The sequence below is a fragment of the Rattus norvegicus genome, chromosome 15 (genome assembly GCF_036323735.1).
Source record: "Rattus norvegicus strain BN/NHsdMcwi chromosome 15, GRCr8, whole genome shotgun sequence".
Classification (NCBI taxonomy): Eukaryota; Metazoa; Chordata; class Mammalia; order Rodentia; family Muridae; genus Rattus; species Rattus norvegicus.
Genome location: NC_086033.1, coordinates 85,779,653 through 85,792,226, shown reverse-complemented (window position 1 = coordinate 85,792,226; position 12,574 = coordinate 85,779,653). Strand labels below are relative to the sequence as shown.

The 12,574-nt window shown below is 37.6% G+C and overlaps 1 long non-coding RNA gene across 1 annotated transcript in view; it reads left to right on the top strand.

Moving 5' to 3' along the window:
* The window catches only part of LOC102556284 (uncharacterized), a 114,552-nt gene that overhangs the window by 86,094 nt on the left and 15,884 nt on the right, over nt 1–12,574 (top strand). The window lies entirely within an intron of this gene.

Sequence of the window (12,574 nt, the reverse complement as noted above, 5' to 3'; positions counted from 1 at the left end):
AGTCTTCTGAGAAAGTCCAAATTGATTTCCAAAATGGTCGTACAAGTTCACACTCCCATCAACAAGGAAAAAGTGTTTCCCTTGCTTTTTATCCTCGCCAGCATGTGCTATCTCTTGAGTTTTTTTTTTATCTTAGCCATTCTAATGGGTGTAAGAGGAAACCTCAGAGTTGTTTTGATTTGCTTCTTCCTGATCACTAAGGACTTTAAGCATTTCTTTAAGTGTTTCTCCGCCAATTCAAGATTCCTCTGTTGAAAATTCTCTGTTTAACTTTGTTCCCGATTTTTAAATTGGGTTATTTGGGTCGTTGGTGTCTAGCTTCTTGAGTTCTTTGTAAATTTTGGGTATTATCAATTCCACCAAAATCAGGGACAAGACAGGCTGTACACTCTCTCCTTATCCATTCAATATAGCACTTGAAGTTCTAGCCAGAGCAATAAAACAACTAAAAGAGATCGAGGGGATAAAAATTGGAAAGGAAGAAGCCAAAGTATTGCTATTTGTAGACGATGTGATGGTATCCATAACTGACCCCAAAAATTCTACCAAACAGCTCCTACTGCTGATAAACAGCTTCAGCAAAGTAGCTTCATACAAAATTAATTAAAAAAAACCAGTAGTCCTCCTTTATACAAATGATAAGTGGGCTGAGGAAGATATTAGAGAAACAACAGCCTTCACAATAGCCACAAACAATAGAAAACATCTTGGTGTAACTCTACAGTGGATTGGCCTTATGCTACTTGGATTTTAATGTTAATATTTGACCCCCAAGATTGGTTGCCTCAGAGATGAGAGAGTTTGCCTATAAGGTGCTAAGTGACCCTGCCCCCAAGTTATTTCTGATTGGTAAATAAAGATGCCAATAGCTAATCGTTGGGCAGAAGAGACATACATGTACATAGATGGGGTTTAGGTTTCATAGGCTTAGGGTCAGAAAGGTACCACAAGGGTGAGAAGAGTGTAGGAGGAGGAAAAGGAAGAAACTGCCATGGGTTAGGTGTCAAGATAATAAGAATCTAGAACTGTGGCCTGACCAATTGGAGTTAAGAATAGCCCAGATGAAACATAGTGAGTAATAACTTGGGGTTTTTGAAAGAGAAGTGGGTTCTAACAAAATAGAGAGTAATATCTGCCAACATCTTGTGTTGTTTAGGGCTAATTGTAAATATAAAAGTTGTGTGCACTTTACATCTCAGAACTTAAATAAGAAGGGTCAAAACCTCTGGCCAGAATTTAAATGATTTCTACAACATAACCGAGCAAGTGAAAATCTGTATGACAAAAACTTCAAGTCACTGAAGAAAGAATTTGAAGAAGATATTAGAAGAGAAGATTTACCAAGCTCATGGATAGGTAGGATTAGCAGAGTGAAAATAGTCATGTTACCAAAAGCAAGATTCAATGCAATTCCCATCAAAATTATAATACAGTTTTTATAAATCTCAAAGAGCAATTCTGAATTCCATATGGAAAAACAAAAAGACCCAGAATAGTCAAAACAATCCTGAATGATAAAAGAACTTTAGGAGGAATCACCATCCCTGACCTCAAGCTGTGCTATGGAACAATAGTGATAAAAACTGCATGGTATTGCTATAGAAACGTTGATCAATGGAATCAAATTGAAGATCCAGAAATAAATCCACAAACCTATGGACACTTTATTTTTTATTAAAAAATGGTAAAACCTATGACAGAAAGAAGAATTTAACAAATGGTGCTGGACTAACTGAATCTCTACAGGGAGAAGAATGAATATAGATCCATATTTATCACCCTGCACAAAACTCAAGTCCAAGTAGTTGAATGACCTCAACATAAAACTGGATACACTAAATCTAATAGAAGAGAAATTGGGAAATACCCCATGACCACTTTGGTACAGGAGACCATTTTCTAAATAGAACACCCATGGCTCAGGCTCTACGATCAACAATTGATAAATGGGACCTCATGAATCTGAAAAGCTTCTGTAAGGCAAAGAACACTACGAATAGGACAAATTGGCAGCCTACAGATTGGGAGAGGATCTTCACGAACCCTACAACTGACCTGAAACTTTTATAAGGAATATTGAACTAGTAGAATAGATAAAGATTTTTTTCCTAAGACCCTAGATCACTAAAAACAAAGCAAAAACGTTAAATTATTATGATTGCATGAAATTAGGAAGGATCCGTGCAGCAAGAGAAATAAACAACACAGTAAAAATACAACCTGTGACGTAGGAAAAAATATTTGGCAGTTGTAGATCTAGCAAGATGTTGGCATCCTGAGAATAGAAAGTACTATGGAATCTCACTATCAAAATAATAGAAGCATTAGTAGCTTTATTGAGAAGTGAGCACCTGTCCCAAATAGACATCTTTCAAAATGAGACATAAATGGTCTACTGGTATATGAAAATTTCCAATATCATTGGTTATCAAAGAAATCCCACTTTAAAACCACAATTTAAGTTGACCTCAGGAAACATGACTATAACTTCTGAAAAGTGCTAGAGAAAAGTTCTACTGGGAGAGTAAATAACTATAAATAATCATTATATAAAACAGGTCAGAATTCCCTCATAAACGTAATAATAGAACCACAAGCGATCCAGCAACCCCACTGCTGAACATAGATGCAAAGGAAAGGGAATAAGTCAAGGATAGTTTTAATTCAAGCTTCAGTGAAGCCTTGCTCAAAATAATGAAATAAGTGACCATCAACTTACAGGTATGTAAAGAGAATATGGTGCATATACACAACGGAATATAATTCAGCCATATGATGTATGGGGTCCTGTCATGTATAAGAGTAGGGGTGGAACTGGAGACCTTTGTGATTCTTAAAGTAAATCAAGTATAGTAAGGCAAACAGTGTATGATTTCACTCATCCATGGAACATAGACAAAGGGCTCTCATGAACGTTGAGTGGATTGATGGTCACCAGGTGCTGGGGAGTTTATTAGTTGTAAGTTTTTGACGGCTCTTTACTTCTATATAATAAACAGTGATAACATCTCACCCACTCACCCATTGCTTTTCCGTTCTTTTTTTTTCTTTCTGATAACGTCATCCTATCTTAGTTCCTATCTGTTTTCAGTTTTCATGCCTTGAGCAAGTCTTTTGTGGTTGGGGAGAACTACTGTGTGATCATGATTGCGACAGCCATGTCATATCTAAAGGACAGCATTTTATAAAACCCCTCTGTTTTTGGCTCTCACATTCTTTCCATGCCGTCTTTCCAGTGGCCCTCAAAGTCAGACACGTGTGAATGTTTATGTAGGACTCAGTACTCGCTGGTCTCTTACTCACAGCACTTTAGCAGGACCTATGTCTCTGCTCTGACTGTCATGTCTGACATTTGTGGCTTCTCTAAGATAGGAAGTTGTTGTAGTCCATGAGTATAAACGCAAATATTTAGAAGACAATTTAATTATAAATCCATTAAGAAAAATGTCAGAAGTAGATTCTCCCATATGGCCTGTGACCTCCCTATCCACCAGCTTTTGATAAGGTTTATAGTCTCAGGCATGAATTATATTTCGTGGAATAGGCCTCAGATTAGATCAGGAAATAGTTGGTTACCCCCAAAATAGTCATGCCAGTGCTCCATTGGAGGGCATAGTTTTCTGGTAGGTTAGTAATATAACACATAGAATTCAGAATTGGGTCAGGTAATTGATGACTTTTCAATGCAATACACTTTCTGGCATTGGAAAACTAGGTAATAGGGAGGAATCTTCCAGGTCGGTCACAGTTTTTCCCTATCTTATATCCAAGGTGTGTATTGCCTTCAGTAAAGTTTCCTCTCATTCGGTTTCTGTGGGCAGCCGAGCTTCTTTTTAAAAATAACATTTAGTCAGCCTATATGTTAGTAGGTTCCTATGATTTTTTTCATAGTCCATAATTTTGGTCCCCTTCCCACTATCTTCCTTCCTTTCTCCTCTAGGCTTCATCCCAAATTCAACCTTTTCATCTCTAGTTTTTTCCACATTCCATCTCCGTACCACATATATTTCCTTCCACTATCTTCATAGCTCCTTTCGTGTTTTCTGGCTTCTACAGGTAGTCCCTCAAACTTCAACACAGAAATGTGAAACTTCAGATCTTGGTTTTGCAAAGGAATATGGGAGGTTGTGGAGGAGAAACCGGGAAAGGGGATAACATTTGAAATGCAAATAAATAAAATATACAATAAAAAATAAATAAAGAAAAAACATAAAACCAAATAATAATAAAAAAAAGGCCTTCACAATTGGCCTCATAGGTAGGGAGCTCTAGCATTCTAGGAAGATGAAGACCTTGTCTCTCTAAGAGTTTCAACTTGGAAATTCACTGATTCTAGTTCTATGGGATATTTTATTTTCTACCTGTGTGTTCTGGAAAAAAAATGCATACCTTAACTGTGTACGTAACTGATCTCCATGATTCCAAGTTTACTACAAAATGTTTGGCTTACCTTTTTTTAGTTTTTTAATTTTTATTTATTTTTTCTTTTTTAAGATTTCAACTCTTCAGCTATTTACTGTGGCTGATTTAAATAATCTTTTGGCTCCTCAACCCCTGGTCATCCCACTCTACCCTCTCTCTATACTGCTTTTAAATTCATCTTAAATTTTGTTGAAGTTTTTTCATAACTAGAGTTTCTTTAAAATTTCTTGGCTGTACATGATCAGTAAATTAACAAATTTTGAAGCTTTTCACATCTTTTCTCATTCTCTCTTTGGTCTTGTACATTCACATCACTTCAATAATTCTACTAGCAAGACAAAGGCTTGCATGCAATTATTACTTGGGAAGCTATCTTAGCCAGCGGTGGTAATGATGCACAGATGAAGTGAGTTTAGGCTGAAAGGCAAGCCTGCTAAAGAATGGATGATCAACGTGACTGGTTCTTTGGGTGATTGATATTGGATCTTTCCTGGAGCATCAGAGAAGCTTGGAGAAACTCATCTCCATTTCTGTATACCCAGGGGTGAAAACCATGTTCATTCATCAGCTTCCTTTTCCTTTCAAAGTAGCTTCAGACATGAGCTATAGTGTAAATCTTAAATGTCCCCTGAAGGTGCACCTGTTGAATGCTTGGCCTCCAAAAGTATGCCTTTGTAAAATGGTGGAATACTTTAGACTTAGGTCTGATGGGAAATTCTTAGCTCTTTCATATTTCTGGGGTGTATAAAAATAAGCTTTAGCCAGTACATGCACAGAACAGCACACTGGTACATCCTAAGTCCAATGGAGGGCATTATAATATTAAAGTTGTAGACATCTGTTTTAACGTATGTAGAAAGCAACAGCTCACGTTGTGGCTGTTTTGACTGGGGTAAGAGGTTGGTGTGCAAGCTTGTAAATTTGAATCCTATGATGGTCTAATATAAACATCACATGTATTTCTTTATCTCCGATATTTCTTAGGTTCCCATTCATACGACCTGCTCCTTACTTACTATCTCTAGTTGGAGGACTCGAATCTGGCTTCTGAAGGTTAACATGAGCTAAAGTGATAATGTGTTCCTTCCCCAGAACCCATATTTGAAAAACACTTGTCATTGAGAAATGGTTCCTAGTTTCTTGTGCCACAAAACCTAGTCTGTATTCTTAACACTACTCTTCTTTATCTCCAGAGGAGTTGATCTCCACTCAGCCTCTTCGTGATTTTTCATTTCCACAGCCACTACTAAAGTCGAAACCAGTCATTTCTACTGACTGAAATGACAGCTACCTGATGTTTCTTCTTCATTTTTTTCAAGTGTATTCTTCACTCTAAATGGAAAGAATAGTTTTTAAAAATCAAGGTATAGACAGGTAATCTTGTTAAATATCATTAATGGCTTTCTGCTGTTTTTAAGTTGAAATCCCCAGGCCTTAAAATCCACAAAACTGGACAAGCTGTATCCTGCTTATCTCTGACTTCTCTGCCTTAACAGATCATTTGCACGGAGCTTTGTGTCATGAAGCAAATGTTTCTCCCTCTCTTTCTGTGTACACCTTGATTCAAATGAACCTGTTTCCAAGAGGAGTTATGTTGGTCAACATCATATTAGCATAACAAAATACTCTAGGGAATCATGTTCTAAAAGATAAAGCTCATTCTTCTGGAGTTTCCAGTTGAGCGTGGGCCCAATAATTCATGTCCCTAACAAGGGTGATATAACAGGCAGAAACATGTGACAAAAATCATATTATGAACCAGGAAGAATAACGATTTAGAAAAGAACCAGGCTCTCACAGTTACCTTTGAGAGCATTTTCTCGATATGACAAAGACTTCTCATGAAGTCCTACTACAAATGTGTACATCATCTCCCGAAGAACCACTCTGGTCTTTACTCATGAGGCTTTTTTTTGAGACATTGCTCATATTTAATTATAAAAAGGATTTTATTTTAAATGTTGTTTATGAAGCATTTAAAATGCTTAATAAACTACTTTGGAGCTTTTCAAAAATAATGAAGTGGCAGGGGAGAATAAAATGGGAACCAGGTACTTTTAAAGGAGGCGAAAGCATCTGACTTGAACATTTACTCTGTTACAGCCTTATCTTGGTCTTGTCTTCCAGCCTTCATTATTTACTTAACGGATAGCTCTATCAGTTATGCAGCATTTAATTTGTGCAAAGCAGTGTCTTGAGTGCTTAGGAAACATTAATTCCTTGGCTTAATTGCTGCTGTGTTCCTGATTCTGGTTCCTTAATGTTGTCTTTCTCATTAGGCAAGACACTGCTCCTCTAGGAGGAATCTTGTGCTTGAGAAGAATGTGTGGCTCAAATCTTGAGATGAAACTGTTATAAATTATGAACTTCTAGAAATGCCTGATTTCAAAAAACCTCGCCAGTCATTTATTTTTCATTAATTCATTCAATATTTAATGTGTGCCTTCTATATGTAAGGAGCTGGGCTACTGTTGGGATGTATGCCAGACCTCAGATTTTCTATGCTTTACACATGACCTTTCTTTCCACTTTGGGGTTCCCTGGCACGTGTGTCTCATTCTATTTTTAGATAAACCTTTTCATAGACAGCTAGCTTAACTTGAAATAAAAATTAGATTTAATCTAGTCTACATTTTTTTACCTTGGCATTCAAGCCCATTATATATATATATCACAGACTAATTTCCAGAGAGTGGAATTTTAAGTTCCTTTCACTGCAACTCAGGCTGTTTGAAATTCCCATGGGTGCACGTCCTCTGAAGAGCTCTCCTTTCCTCCCCCTTCTTTGCACTTGTCCTTCCAATATTTGCACGGCTCTCTCTTTTACTACCTAAGAGCCTGCACTCATTATTTTTTAACATGTATACTTCATGTAGTTTCAGTACTCTGTGCTCGCTGAATAAGAGTGGGGGTGGGTGGTTAATTGCCCACGGAAGCAGGTCGAGCATGAATGGTACAGACAATAAATAGCTACTGGAATCTTCAAGTGTCCCTTTTCATCTGTGACCTTACGGAAACCTCTCTAGTGAACCAGTGACCATAATATGATGTGGGCTAAAAACAAGTTCAAGACATGGATGTCCAGGCACTTGGTGCTAATGGCAGAGGTCCCCTCCTTCCTAAAGACCCAATATAGCATACTATGAAGAAATTTGCTTTGCATCAGTTGTTCCTGTCTACAGAACTACATAATTCCTACATAACTTGTGCTTACAACAATTCTTTCCTCAGTGATGGACTTTGTAGAACTACAAGCTCCAAATGAGATGTTAAGTTTTTCGAGCTTATCCATCACATCCTCCTTATGTCTGTTTTTATTCGTGACTCACAAAGAAAAAAAAAACATCATCAGAAACACATTTAAAATATCTAAGCACAGACCAAATAAAGGCTGCTAAGGCAATACACAAGGAGAAAAAATAAGTCATAGGCAATCAGGAGGAACACATCCCTGTTCTAAACAATGATAAAACTCAAGTCAAAGTCCAAATATGAAAACATCTAGGAATGCTTTGATATAGAAAAGTAACTGGTACCAAGGGACTTTTTTTTTTCAACTTAAAATGTCTTGGGCATGGTTGGGCATGGTTGTACACGTCCCTAACCCTCACATCCTAGCATTTCAGAAGCAGAGGTCTATGTAGTGAGCTTCCAGGCCTGCTGGAGCGATATAATTGAACCCTGTCTCAGAAACATAAGGAAGGGGAGGGGGGAGGGGGATGTTTGCCCGGATACCGGGAAAGGGAATAACACTTGAAATGTATATAAGAAATACTCAAGTTAATAAAAAAAAATAAAAAAAAATAAAAAAAACAAACAGCAACCCAAAACATGCAAAGTTTTCCTAAGCAACTACATTTAAAAAAATTGATGTAAGTGTTTAAGTAGCTAAAGGAAGGTGAAACTAAACATGAATTAAATAAATAAATAAATAAATAAATAAATAAATAAATAAATAAATAAATGGGGGAGAGACAGAAAATAGAGGATTTGCTAGACTCTAGAGGAAGGCCAGATAAACTTTTTGGCTTGGTTTTGATTTTTTAAAGAATAGAATTACAGCTCTACTTGATGCTTTATTCAATAGTAAGAAATAAAGACATTCGATTGTAAAAGGATAACATTGAAAGCATTAAGAAATTGTTTTCTTAAATTTTATACCATTTTACAGTGTCAGAGTGAGCTCAAGTGTCGTGGTGAGCAGTAGTGACTGTGATTAATAACAACACCTTAAATGCACATTTTCTTCTTAAAACAACTTTGCCATGGAAGTCTTCTTCTAAAGCATAAGGCAGGAGATGAAAAAAAATGTCTAGACCTAATCCACATAAACAAAACTAGAATTTCTCCATTGCATCAAAGAGTCATAATGTCAAAAGAAAATGACAAGCAAAGAAAACATTTTCAAAGTATAAGATACATAATAAAAAAATGTTGTGTTTTCTTAATAATCAAAATATCTCACAAGAGAAACAATGAACCAGAATTTCAGCAATGTTTCCTAAGAACCGATTATAAAGAGCATTTTTCCTCAGGTAAGTTGTTAGAATTTCTTAAATAAGGTATTGTAGGTAATGGTTAGACACCATTTCACCTTATTACACCTGAATTACACTTTTTAGTACTATCCAGGTGCAACATAGGGAAACAATTACTTCCAATTTGTGTTGAATGACAGTTTGAAAACCCCATGCAGAAATCTCACTTCTGAGTCAGAAAACTTTATCTCACAGTTTTCGTTCTTGTAAGTTTACAGGGTACTTGTGTAGAGATGTGCAGAGCACTGAGTACCTCAGTAGGAAAAGCATGCCCATGCTACACGCCTTGCGCTACCCTGTAACTCTGTTTAGAAATGGGCAATTTCAATGGCTTAAAGGAAAACTGTAAAAACAGAAATATTTGGGGACTGGAGAGATGGCTCAGCGGTTAAGAGCACTGACTGCTCTTCCAGAGGTCCTGAGTTCAAATCCTGGCAGTCATATGGTGGCTCACAACCATCTGTAATGAGATCTGATGCCCTCTTCTGGTGTGTCTGAAGACAGCTACAGTGTACTTATATAGAACAAATAAATATTTTTTAAAAAGCAGAAATGTTTGGGTAAATAAGAGTTACACGTGAGACACAAACATGCTTTCTTCAGTAAGACAGACAGGAAATGTGAATGCTCTCAGCTACACACAGTGAGGAGTGAATGGAACAGGAGACAGGAAGAGCACCACCTCTGCCTCACTATGCTGGCACTATAAATCAGACTGAAGACCGTTAGTAGATCTTATTTTTTCCCCTAAAATGGTAACCCTTTTTACCTCTGTCCCTTTAGTCCGAGGCACATATCCACGAATAATTAGTTTGTTCTAAGATGCTATGCATCTTCCTTGTAAATGGTGCTTCCGTAAATTGAAATATCCATGCTCCCTACGTGACAAATCCCTTTGGGGTTCATTTGGATATTTATAGTTTGCACTGACAGCAACGCTGAAATCTGCATGTGCTCGTTACAGCAGGGATGCTCTGGCTGCTCCAGGGAGAGAAGGATGCTCGTGTCAGGAGTGGAGGCTTACAGCAGTGAGCAGACACATGTATTCCGGCAGGGTGTGCATTGGGCTTCTCAGTCCTTTCCTTTCTTTACTTCCTTCTGGGCTTGGCAGAAAGATACATTCCACAGCATTCCCGTTCTCTGCTGGCGAGCCCAAGAGAGAAATGTGGCCTTCCTCTGTGGTTTAGTTGCTGAACATGAGATCTTGGCTCTGAACATTGCAATTAACAGGTGCAACCAATTAGGTGAGTGACTTGTGACTGTCATGTGGAATAAGAACTTTAGAAAATGCGAGGAGAAGTATAAATAAAAACTAGGGGGGGAACAATTCAGGATGTTCTTTCTAATGTCTTGCTATTCTCTGATGTGTTACCAGTGTTGTTAGGGGCATGACTTGGATCCTGGTAGGCTTAACAAGTCAATATTGGCCATTAGTCTAATAGTCTACCTAAGCAGATGAAGTGATAGGGAAACACAGAGAATGAATATTTATTCCATGTCACCACATGGTAGATAAAGAGTTCCCGGGAGTCCACAGGTCCATTTCTAGGATCCTGACATGAGGATAAGGCTTAAATAAAAGGCAAAAGGCATGAATAAATAAGCAGTCATGGTTGAGATATGGTCCTCTACATCATCATTGTCTAATCTGAGCCTCCTGCACGATGATCTGACGGGCTTTCAGAAGCATGTGAAATCTCTTCCAGAGATAAGCATCCTCTGGCTGACACTAAGGCCTCACCATTTTCCTCATCCCAGTATAAGAGTCCTGAGGAATTTTCCATTTCTAGTAGTCCATGGTTTGTGGCTTTGACAGCCAAAGGGTAGTCATAAGCATCCCCAGAATATCTTCATTCCTGCTAGGATGGTGACAAGGGCACTTCTATCCAGAATTCCACTCAACATGACTTATTATAGATAGAAAGACAGAACGCAGCATCCAGTCTACTTAGGGAGAGCAGTTGGGTGTATAAAGATAACTTCAAGCTATGCTTTTTACTTCTAGCTCCACACCATTAACTAGACAATAATTTCTGCCAAATGATAACGACTTCAAGAAATGCATTAATTCCTTAAAGTTGAATAACACCAAGGGGAAGAACACTTTGGGCTATTACTCAAAACAATTTCAATTTATAATGCTAACTTTCAATGGCTTTGGTAAATTCAGAACACCAAAATATGGAACAAAATCTCCACTATTTAAAACAAGCAGACAAACAAAAAGTATACTACTCTAGTTTAACAAAGTAGTAGTTTTAAGTGGGGCCTATGAGCAAACTGCTTTCTAAATAACCATCTCTATACACAGAGATGAATGCATATCTCAGATCTTATTACAAAAACATCTTTGTGCAGTAGACAGGGTGAACTCAGAGCCCTAATATCCAAGTGCATGGAACAGGGGTCAGGGAGTATTTATATTTGGGTATAATTTTAGTGACAATTCAGTTGTATTTGTTATATGTGTATTCCAGTGGTCTTTAGTATGGTCAGGGTTATAGCCCACTAGTCACATGTTTTAGAACACTTCCGTAATGACCAATGCCATCTGTCTACATGTTGGGAATTATTTCCCTATCACCTACGGTTCAGCCTTATTTATATGTTTAACATTTTATATCAGTAGATTTATTTCTTTTTTTTCTTTTTTCTTTTTTTTTTTTCGGAGCTGGGGACCGAACCCAGGGCCTTGTGCTTGCTAAGCAAGCACTCTACCACTGAGCTAAATCCCCAACCCCATCAGTAGATTTAAAAAGTATGTGATCTTTTGTGATTGATTTGTTTCAGTGGGCATTGTTTCAAGGTTCATACAAGTTATAATATGAACATTTTGGCAATATTTAAAGCTGAATAACTTTATATTGTACAAATATACGGTATTGTAATTGACCTAGTCTTCTGTTGACAATTCTTTGGATTGTTTCTCCAATTGGCTAATCGCAACAATGTTGCTATGGATATTTATGTACAAGTTTAATTTGAACTTGAATATTTGCCTTTGATTCTCTTGTACATACACATAGGAGTGGAATCTCCAATTCATGAAATTGTTTGCTTGACTTCTGAAGACCCACTAAGTAAGTTGCACATTCCCACTAGTAAAACATAGGGATGCTACATTCTCACCAACATTCTCTCTCTCTCTCTCTCTCTCTCTCTCTCTCTCTCTCTCTCTGACACACACACACACACACACACACACACACACACACACACACTTCTGTATTTTTATTTCCTCTGTGTTAGTTTTAAATGTCATCATGCCACAACTTGGAGTCAACTGGGAAGAAATCTCAAATGAAAGATTTCCTTGATCTGACTGGCCTGTGAACATGTCTGTGGGGGATTGTCTCGATTGTTAATAGCTCTCATCCAGCTCATTGATGGTAACACCATTCCCTAGACAAGGGTCCTGAACTGTATAGAACAGAAGAGAGCTAAATAAGAACAGAAGCAGCGAGCAAACAGGATAGGTTCCTACATTCGTCTCTATTCTTGACTGTGATGTACCTACTAGCTGTCTCCAGCTTCTGCTCTGTGATTTACAACAATGGGGTACAACCTGGAAATGGGAGCCAAAGAAACTTTTTTTCCTAAATTGATTTTAGTCA